Raw genomic sequence first — 11,797 nt, 5'->3', positions numbered from 1 at the left:
TATCCGCAGCTGGTCTCCAAGGTGAAGAGTCTCTAGTCGATAGAATAATGTAGGTAAGGGAAGTCGGCAAATTAGATCCGTAACTTCGGGATAAGGATTGGCTCTGAAGATTGAGATAGTCGGGCTTGATTGGGAAACAATAACATGGTTTATGTGCTCGTTCTGGGTAAATAGAGTTTCTAGCATTTATGTTAGTTACTTGTTCCCCGGATAGTTTAGTTACGTAGCCAATTGTGGAACTTTCTTGCTAAAATTTTTAAGAATACTATTTGGGTTAAACCAATTAGTTCTTATCAATTATAACGATTATCAATTAACAATCAATTCAGAACTGGCACGGACTTGGGGAATCCGACTGTCTAATTAAAACAAAGCATTGTGATGGCCCTAGCGGGTGTTGACACAATGTGATTTCTGCCCAGTGCTCTGAATGTCAAAGTGAAGAAATTCAAGTAAGCGCGGGTCAACGGCGGGAGTAACTATGACTCTCTTAAGGTAGCCAAATGCCTCGTCATCTAATTAGTGACGCGCATGAATGGATTAACGAGATTCCTACTGTCCCTATCTACTATCTAGCGAAACCACAGCCAAGGGAACGGGCTTGGAATAATTAGCGGGGAAAGAAGACCCTTTTGAGCTTGACTCTAATCTGGCAGTGTAAGGAGACATAAGAGGTGTAGAATAAGTGGGAGATATTAGACCTCGGTTTGGTATCGTCAATGAAATACCACTACTCTTATTGTTTCCTTACTTACTTGATTAAATGGAACGTGTATCATTTCCTAGCCATTATACGGATATATTTATTATATCTTATGGTATTGGGTTTTGATGCAAGCTTCTTGATCAAAGTATCACGAGTTTGTTATATAATCGCAAACAAATTCTTTAATAAACGATGCATTTATGTATTTTGATTTGAAAATTTGGTATAACTCCAATTACTCAGGTATGATCCAATTCAAGGACATTGCCAGGTAGGGAGTTTGACTGGGGCGGTACATCTCTCAAATAATAACGGAGGTGTCCCAAGGCCAGCTCAGTGCGGACAGAAACCACACATAGAGCAAAAGGGCAAATGCTGACTTGATCTCGGTGTTCAGTACACACAGGGACAGCAAAAGCTCGGCCTATCGATCCTTTTGGTTTAAGAGTTTTTAACAAGAGGTGTCAGAAAAGTTACCATAGGGATAACTGGCTTGTGGCGGCCAAGCGTTCATAGCGACGTCGCTTTTTGATCCTTCGATGTCGGCTCTTCCTATCATTGTGAAGCAAAATTCACCAAGCGTTGGATTGTTCACCCATGCAAGGAACGTGAGCTGGTTTAGACCGTCGTGAGACAGGTTAGTTTACCCTACTAATGACAAAACGTTGTTGCGACAGCATTCCTGCGTAGTACGAGAGGAACCGCAGGTACGGACCAATGGCACAATACTTGTTCGAGCGAACAGTGGTATGACGCTACGTCCGTTGGATTATGCCTGAACGCCTCTAAGTCGTATCCGTGCTGGACTGCAATGATAAATAAGGGGCAATTTGCATTGTATGGCTTCTAAACCATTTAAAGTTTATAATTTATTTATAAACGACAATGGATGTGATGCCAATGTAATTTGTAACATAGTAAATTAGGAGGATCTTCGATCACCTGATGCCCGCTAGTTACATATAAAGCATTATTTAATACAATGACAAAGCCTAGAATCAATGTAACGACTTTTGTAACAGGCAAGGTGTTGTAAGTGGTTGAGCAGCTGCCATACTGCGATCCACTGAAGCTTATCCTTTGCTTGATGATTCGATAATAAATGATTTCCTGTAGCCAAACAACACCTCGTCATCAATTTAGTGACGCATATGATATTGTCCTATCATATAATTTTATAAAGACTTTAAATTATATCAATCCAAATACTGTCATCAATTAGTGACGATATGTATTGTCCCTATTTATTTTTGATATAAGACTTTAAAATTCTATCACGTTGCAATACCTCGTCATCAATTAGGACGCATATGATATGTCCCTATCATATAATTAAAAAAAAATGTTTATCTTCTATTATGACGATTATCTTCATATAGATTAAAACTTTAAAGAATTTATCAAGTTGCCAAATACCTCGTCATCAATTTAGTGACGCATATGATATTGTCCTATCATATAATTTTTGATATAAAGACTTTAAAGAATTTATCATTTCATTTTTTTTTTATTTAAATATCTTTCGTCCATCAATTTAGTGACGCATATGAATTTGCTATATATTTTATATAATTTAAGAATTGTTCAATTGCCAAATACCTCGTCATCAATTTAGTGACGCATATGATATTGTCCTATCATTAATTAATATAAGACTTTTAATGAATTGTGTCAAGTTGCCAAACACCTCGTCATACAATTTAGTGACGCATATGATATTGTCCCTATCATATAATTTTTGATATAAACTTTAAGAATTGTATCAAGTTGCCAAATACCTCGTCATCAATTTAGTGACGCATATGATATTGTCCCTATTATATTTATATAAAGACTTTAATGATTGTGTCAAGTTGCCAAACACTCGTCATCATTTGTGACGCATATGATATTGTCCTTCATATAATTTTTGATATAAAGACTTTAAAGATTTTATTCAGTTGCCAATGATCGTCAGTTCGGATATTTATAAGTGAATCTTTGTTATTGTCTCTATATCTATAATTATATAAAGATTTAATGATTTGTATCAACGGTTGCCAAAGTCATCCATTTGTGACGTCATTGATTTCACTATCTTATTATATAAATTTTAAGATTGGTATTGGCACGACTCTATCTATATTATTGGTTGCGCGATCTCTATTTGTTTCTTTATGTTTCTAGGTTTTGCTTTACGAGTAAATTAAATAATATACATATGAAAATGATTAATTATATGTTAAGGGAAAAATGCTGAAATATTCCCATATTACTTAGTATTATAGAGGAAAGACCGTTGCCGACCTCTGATATTGTTCAAAACTTATGTATTTATATATTTTGGCAATTATATGAGTAAATAAATAATATACATATAAAATGATAAATATTATATGTATAAATGTATAAAGGAAAAATTGATGAAATATTCCACATTATCTTATATTATAGAGGAAAGACCGTTGCTGACCTCTGATATTGTTCAAAACTTATGTATTTATATGATTTTGCAATAATATGAGTAAATTAAATAATATACATATGAAAATGATTAATTATTATATGTATAATGTTAAGGGAAAAAAATGCTGAAAATATTCCATATTATCTTAGTATTATAGAGGAAAGACGTTTGCTGACCTCTGATATTGTTCAAAACTTATGTATTATATGATTTTGGCAATTATATGAGTAAATTATAATATACATATGAAAATTATTAATTATTATATGTATAGGGAAAATGCTGAATATTCCCACATTCTCTTAGTATTATAGAGAAAAGCATTATAGTGAGAGGGTATAGTAGTGTAAACGACCGGATTACGACAGAGGGTTCAAAAACTACTATAGGTAGGCCAGTGGTTGCGCACTTCATATTGTTCAACTTATTATTCATTGATTTTGGAATTATATGAGTAAATTAAATAATATACATATGAAATATTATATTATATGTATAGGGAAAAAATCTGAAATTCCCATTCTCTTATGTATTATAGAAAAGCCATTATAGTGAGAGGGTATAGTGTGTAACGACCGGATTACGACAGGGGTTCAAAAACTACTATAGGTAGGCAGTGGTTGCCGACCTCTCTATTGTTCAAAACTATGTATTCATATGATTTTGGCAATAATGAGTAAATAATAATATAATATGAAATGATTAATTATTATATGTATAAGAAAAAATTTGAAAATATCCCACATTTCTTAGTATTATAGAGAAAACCATTATAGTGAGAGGGTATAGTAGTGTAAACGACCGGAATTAGACAGGGTTCAAAACTACTATAGGTAGGCATGGTTGCCACCTCTCATATTGTTCAAAACTTATGTATTCATATGATTTTGGCAATAATATGAGTAATTAAATAATATACATATGAAAATGATTAATTATTATATGTATAAGGAAAAATGCTGAAAATATCCACATTCTCTTAGTATAAGGAAAAGCCATTATGTGAGAGGGTATAGTAGTGTAAACGCCGGAATTACGACAAGGTTCAAAAACTCTATAGGTAGGCAGTGGTTCCGACCTTCATATTGTTCCAAAACTTATGTATTCATATGATTTTGGCCAATAATATGAGTAAATTAAATAAGTAATATTGAAAATGATTAATTATATATTTAAGGAAAAATAATCATATTATATATGAATATGAAAAAAAATGAATTCTATAATCTTTAATATAAGAGAATACCGTATGTGGTGCAACGGATTGAAAATACCGCTTTGAGGCAGCGGTTCAAAAACTATATAGGTAGCAGTTGCCGACTCCGATTATTCGAAATATTATTCGGATTATGTTATATGGTTACATACAATAAGTATTTATTATCCGTACAATTTGTTTCTCAGTTTATAGAACACGGGTGGTCGCGATATAGATATACGCTTTTAATAATATCGTTGAACAAAGTCAGTTTTTTATATAGAATAACATCGTTCCATTTTTCGTTATTTTTGGAGGCAGGCAAATATTAATTATTACCTGCCGTATAGTTGGATTATTATATCGTTACGATAATACAAATTGGATTCTTATGAAAGAAATATAAAATTATATATTAAATGTGGAAATATATCATATGCGCTTGTTTATGTTATATATTACCAGAGATATATATGAAAAGAGATAAATTTTTAATTTATCTTCAAAATGCAAATGATTTAATTAATATTTATATGGTTAAACAAAATTGTACAGTGTGGATACAATAATTATGTATGTTGGAAATAAAATGATATTTTATAAGAATATGTATTATAAAAGATAAAATTATAGAAATATATTTACAATATTAGATGAAATTCTGTTATAATTGGTAAAACAAGTATAATTAAAATGAATATGGATTACGAATGCTATATAAAATGGCCGTAATCGAATGGATTTTTTTACTTATATATTTAAATTTTACCCAAGGCGAATATTGATTTTATTCAATATAATAAAAATCATGGAATTATATAAAGTGAAAAATCTATATATCTATATATCTATTATATTGCTTATTTCGATTCAAAATATATGAATGGAATATGAAGGAAAAACATTATTCTGGTTGATCCTGCCAGTAGTTATATGCTTGTCTCAAAGATTAAGCCATGCATGTCTAAGTACACACGAATTAAAAGTGAAACCGCAAAAGGCTCATTATATCAGTTATGGTTCCTTAGATCGTTAACAGTTACTTGGATAACTGTGGTAATTCTAGAGCTAATACATGCAATTAAAACATGAACCTTATGGGACATGTGCTTTTATTAGGCTAAAACCAAGCGATCGCAAGATCGTTATATTGGTTGAACTCTAGATAACATGCAGATCGTATGGTCTTGTACCGACGACAGATCTTTCAAATGTCTGCCCTATCAACTTTTGATGGTAGTATCTAGGACTACCATGGTTGCAACGGGTAACGGGGAATCAGGGTTCGATTCCGGAGAGGGAGCCTGAGAAACGGCTACCACATCTAAGGAAGGCAGCAGGCGCGTAAATTACCCACTCCCAGCTCGGGGAGGTAGTGACGAAAAATAACAATACAGGACTCATATCCGAGGCCCTGTAATTGGAATGAGTACACTTTAAATCCTTTAACAAGGACCAATTGGAGGGCAAGTCTGGTGCCAGCAGCCGCGGTAATTCCAGCTCCAATAGCGTATATTAAAGTTGTTGCGGTTAAAACGTTCGTAGTTGAACTTGTGCTTCATACGGGTAGTACAACTTACAATTGTGGTTAGTACTATACCTTTATGTATGTAAGCGTATTACCGGTGGAGTTCTTATATGTGATTAAATACTTGTATTTTTTCATATGTTCCTCCTATTTAAAAACCTGCACTAGTGCTCTTAAACGAGTGTTATTGTGGGCCGGTACTATTACTTTGAACAAATTAGAGTGCTTAAAGCAGGCTTCAAATGCCTGAATATTCTGTGCATGGGATAATGAAATAAGACCTCTGTTCTGCTTTCATTGGTTTTCAGATCAAGAGGTAATGATTAATAGAAGCAGTTTGGGGGCATTAGTATTACGACGCGAGAGGTGAAATTCTTGGACCGTCGTAAGACTAACTTAAGCGAAAGCATTTGCCAAAGATGTTTTCATTAATCAAGAACGAAAGTTAGAGGTTCGAAGGCGATCAGATACCGCCCTAGTTCTAACCATAAACGATGCCAGCTAGCAATTGGGTGTAGCTACTTTTATGGCTCTCTCAGTCGCTTCCCGGGAAACCAAAGCTTTTGGGCTCCGGGGGAAGTATGGTTGCAAAGCTGAAACTTAAAGGAATTGACGGAAGGGCACCACCAGGAGTGGAGCCTGCGGCTTAATTTGACTCAACACGGGAAAACTTACCAGGTCCGAACATAAGTGTGTAAGACAGATTGATAGCTCTTTCTCGAATCTATGGGTGGTGGTGCATGGCCGTTCTTAGTTCGTGGAGTGATTTGTCTGGTTAATTCCGATAACGAACGAGACTCAAATATATTAAATAGATATCTTCAGGATTATGGTGCTGAAGCTTATGTAGCCTTCATTCATGGTGGCAGTAAAATGTTTATTGTGTTTGAATGTGTTTATGTAAGTGGAGCCGTACCTGTTGGTTTGTCCCATTATAAGGACACTAGCTTCTTAAATGGACAAATTGCGTCTAGCAATAATGAGATTGAGCAATAACAGGTCTGTGATGCCCTTAGATGTCCTGGGCTGCACGCGCGCTACAATGAAAGTATCAACGTGTATTTCCTAGACCGAGAGGTCCGGGTAAACCGCTGAACCACTTTCATGCTTGGGATTGTGAACTGAAACTGTTCACATGAACTTGGAATTCCCAGTAAGTGTGAGTCATTAACTCGCATTGATTACGTCCCTGCCCTTTGTACACACCGCCCGTCGCTACTACCGATTGAATTATTTAGTGAGGTCTCCGGACGTGATCACTGTGACGCCTTGCGTGTTACGGTTGTTTCGCAAAAGTTGACCGAACTTGATTATTTAGAGGAAGTAAAAGTCGTAACAAGGTTTCCGTAGGTGAACCTGCGGAAGGATCATTATTGTATAATATCCTTATCGTTAATAAACATTTGTTATAATACAAATAAATACAATTTACCAAAATAAAAATATTACAAAATGATTCCACGGAATCAAAAGTTAAAGTCAAAATAAAATGAAGATGGCTTTTATTTTATATGTGGGGCTTGGCAACCTCATAAAAAGACTTTAACATTATTAATGTTGTTGTGCGTATTTGTGGCAGTACCTACTACAACAATGGCGTTTCCTATAAAAACAAATTCTCGAAAATGGAAATCGAAGAAACTGAACAAAATTTGAAAGTAGAAGTCGAATTAAAATTAAAATAATTTTGAATGTGGTATTCAAAATAAGTGTGTGTGTATATGGACCATAATATACACGCGTTGCGAATATGTATTGTTCATCTATGTTATGAGCATACGTTGGCTAATGCAACAACCTAAAATATACAATGTTTGTACCTGTCATCCATCAGGTTAATGTTTTATATAAATTTTGCAGTATGTGTCACCCAAAATAGCAAACCATAACCAGATTTTTATGATACATAATGCTTATATGAAACTAAGACATATCGCAACATTTATTTTTAGGTATAAAAATAAATTTATTGAAGGAATTGATATATGCCAGTAAAATGGTGTATTTTTAATTTCTTTCAATAAAAACAATATTGATATTATATAAAAATGAATTATAAAACTCTAAGCGGTGGATCACTCGGCTCATGGGTCGATGAAGAACGCAGCAAACTGTGCGTCATCGTGTGAACTGCAGGACACATGAACATCGACATTTTGAACGCATATCGCAGTCCATGCTGTTATGTACTTTAATTAATTTTATAGTGCTGCTTGGACTACATATGGTTGAGGGTTGTAAGACTATGCTAATTAAGTTGTTTATAAATTTTTTATAAGCATATGGTATATTATTGGATTAAATAATGATTTTATTCATAATATTAAAAAAGAAATGAAAAACATTATCTCACATTTGAATGTGAAAAACGAAGAGAAATATTTTCTTTTTCAATCAAATAATACTGAGAAATGTCTAGCATAAAAAATTGAAATATTTTTCATCTAGAATTGTCTCTTATTAATGATTCGGAAAAAGAAAAATCTTGGTTTTGTTATTATTCTTCGTTGGTTCGTTAAATGGATAAAAAATAACTTTGCTTACAAGAACTATTGGAACTATTTATAACGAATTTAATTGATTGTTTTATCATTTATATATAAAGAATTTATGGCAAAAAATAGTTATATATACAACCTCAACTCATATGGGACTACCCCCTGAATTTAAGCATATTAATTAGGGGAGGAAAAGAAACTAACAAGGATTTTCTTAGTAGCGGCGAGCGAAAAGAAAACAGTTCAGCACTAAGTCACTTTGTCTATATGGCAAATGTGAGATGCAGTGTATGGAGCGTCAATATTCTAGTATGAGAAATTAATGATTTAAGTCCTTCTTAAATGAGGCCATTTACCCATAGAGGGTGCCAGGCCCGTATAACGTTAATGATTACTAGATGATGTTTCCAAAGAGTCGTGTTGCTTGATAGTGCAGCACTAAGTGGGTGGTAAACTCCATCTAAAACTAAATATAACCATGAGACCGATAGTAAACAAGTACCGTGAGGGAAAGTTGAAAAGAACTCTGAATAGAGAGTTAAACAGTACGTGAAACTGCTTAGAGGTTAAGCCCGATGAACCTGAATATCCGTTATGGAAAATTCATCATTAAAATTGTAATATTTAATAATATTATTAAGAATAATGTGCATTTTTTCCATATAAGGACATTGTAATCTATTAGCATATCCCAAATTTATCATAAAATATAACTTATAGTTTATTCCAATTAAATTGCTTGCATTTTAACACAGAATAAATGTTATTAATTTGATAAAGTGCTGATAGATTTATATTATTACAGAGCGTTAATTTTTCGGAATTATATAATGGCATAATTATCATTGATTTTGTGTTTTATTATATGCTCTTGTATGATTAACAATGCGAAAGATTCAGGATACCTTCGGGACCCGTCTTGAAACACGGACCAAGGAGTCTAACATATGTGCAAGTTATTGGGATGTAAACCTAATAGCGTAATTAACTTGACTAATAATGGGATTAGTTTTTTAGCTATTTATAGCTAATTAACACAATCCCCTATATATATGTATAATGTATATTTATATATTTATGCCTCTAACGTACCTTGAGCATATATGCTGTGACCCGAAAGATGGTGAACTATACTTGATCAGGTTGAAGTCAGGGAAACCCTGATGGAAGACCGAAACAGTTCTGACGTGCAAATCGATTGTCAGAATTGAGTATAGGGGCGAAAGACAATCGAACCATCTAGTAGCTGGTTCCTTCCGAAGTTTCCCTCAGGATAGCTGGTGCATTTTAATATTATATAAAATAATCTTATCTGGTAAAGCGAATGATTAGAGGCCTTAGGGTCGAAACGATCTTAACCTATTCTCAAACTTTAAATGGGTAAGAACCTTAACTTTCTTGATATGAAGTTCAAGGTTATGATATAATGCCCAGTGGGCCACTTTTGGTAAGCAGAACTGGCGCTGTGGGATGAACCAAACGTAATGTTACGGTGCCCAAATTAACAACTCATGCAGATACCATGAAAGGCGTTGGTTGCTTAAAACAGCAGGACGGTGATCATGGAAGTCGAAATCCGCTAAGGAGTGTGTAACAACTCACCTGCCGAAGCAACTAGCCCTTAAAATGGATGGCGCTTAAGTTGTTTATACCTATACATTACCGCTAAAGTAGATGATTTATATTACTTGTGATATAAATTTTGAAACTTTAGTGAGTAGGAAGGTACAATGGTATGCGTAGAAGTGTTTGGCGTAAGCCTGCATGGAGCTGCCATTGGTACAGATCTTGGTGGTAGTAGCAAATAATCGAATGAGACCTTGGAGGACTGAAGTGGAGAAGGGTTTCGTGTGAACAGTGGTTGATCACGAGTTAGTCGGTCCTAAGTTCAAGGCGAAAGCCGAAAATTTTGAACGAAAGGGAATACGGTTCCAATTCCGTAACCTGTTGAGTATCCGTTTGTTATTAAATATGGGCCTCGTGCTCATCCTGGCAACAGGAACGACCATAAAGAAGCCGTCGAGAGATATCGGAAGAGTTTTTCTTTCTGTTTTATAGCCGTACTAATAAGTCTTTCGCCTTACTTACTTGATTAAATGGAACGTGTATCATTTCCTAGCCATTATACGGATATATTTATTATATCTTATGGTATTGGGTTTTGATGCAAGCTTCTTGATCAAAGTATCACGAGTTTGTTATATAATCGCAAACAAATTCTTTAATAAAACGATGCATTTATGTATTTTTGATTTGAAAATTTGGTATAACTCCAATTACTCAGGTATGATCCAATTCAAGGACATTGCCAGGTAGGGAGTTTGACTGGGCGGTACATCTCTCAAATAATAACGGAGGTGTCCCAAGGCCAGCTCAGTGCGGACAGAAACCACACATAGAGCAAAAGGGCAAATGCTGACTTGATCTCGGTGTTCAGTACACACAGGGACAGCAAAAGCTCGGCCTATCGATCCTTTTGGTTTAAAGAGTTTTTAACAAGAGGTGTCAGAAAAGTTACCATAGGGATAACTGGCTTGTGGCGGCCAAGCGTTCATAGCGACGTCGCTTTTTGATCCTTCGATGTCGGCTCTTCCTATCATTGTGAAGCAAAATTCACCAAGCGTTGGATTGTTCACCCATGCAAGGGAACGTGAGCTGGGTTTAGACCGTCGTGAGACAGGTTAGTTTTACCCTACTAATGACAAAACGTTGTTGCGACAGCATTCCTGCGTAGTACGAGAGGAACCGCAGGTACGGACCAATGGCACAATACTTGTTCGAGCGAACAGTGGTATGACGCTACGTCCGTTGGATTATGCCTGAACGCCTCTAAGGTCGTATCCGTGCTGGACTGCAATGATAAATAAGGGGCAATTTGCATTGTATGGCTTCTAAACCATTTAAAGTTTATAATTTATTTTATAAACGACAATGGATGTGATGCCAATGTAATTTGTAACATAGTAAATTAGGAGGATCTTCGATCACCTGATGCCGCGCTAGTTACATATAAAAGCATTATTTAATACAATGACAAAGCCTAGAATCAATTGTAAACGACTTTTGTAACAGGCAAGGTGTTGTAAGTGGTTGAGCAGCTGCCATACTGCGATCCACTGAAGCTTATCCTTTGCTTGATGATTCGATAAATAAATGATTTTTCCTGTAGCCAAACAAACACCTCGTCATCAATTTAGTGACGCATATGATATTGTCCCTATCATATAATTTTTGATATAAAGACTTTAAAGAATTATATCAAGTTGCCAAATACCTCGTCATCAATTTAGTGACGCATATATATTGTCCCTATCGTATAATTTTTGATATAAAGACTTTAAAGAATTCTATCACGTTGCCAAATACCTCGTCATCATTTAGTTTTTTTTTTTTTTTTGGTTATCTGTTTTATTTATTTAAA

At 34.6% G+C, this 11,797-nt stretch overlaps 2 non-coding genes and 1 pseudogene across 2 annotated transcripts; all 3 read left to right on the top strand.

Annotated features, from left to right (window-relative positions):
* The first annotated feature begins 5,256 nt into the window (after window positions 1-5,256).
* Window positions 5,257-7,251, top strand: LOC117149796. The gene has a single exon (XR_004460522.1). It is a non-coding gene; the product is annotated as a small subunit ribosomal RNA (ribosomal RNA).
* Window positions 7,252-7,937: 686 nt separating this feature from the next.
* Window positions 7,938-8,116, top strand: LOC117149785. Its single transcript, XR_004460515.1, has one exon. It is a non-coding gene; the product is annotated as a 5.8S ribosomal RNA (ribosomal RNA).
* A 395-nt stretch (window positions 8,117-8,511) lies between these two features.
* Window positions 8,512-11,522, top strand: LOC117149791 (annotated as a pseudogene).
* Window positions 11,523-11,797: the final 275 nt, after the last annotated feature.

This window comes from Drosophila mauritiana, unplaced genomic scaffold (assembly GCF_004382145.1).
Source record: "Drosophila mauritiana strain mau12 unplaced genomic scaffold, ASM438214v1 U_332, whole genome shotgun sequence".
Lineage (NCBI taxonomy): Eukaryota > Metazoa > Arthropoda > Insecta > Diptera > Drosophilidae > Drosophila > Drosophila mauritiana.
The sequence above is the reverse complement of the archived record's forward strand: the minus strand, read 5'-3'. Positions and strand labels throughout refer to the sequence as shown.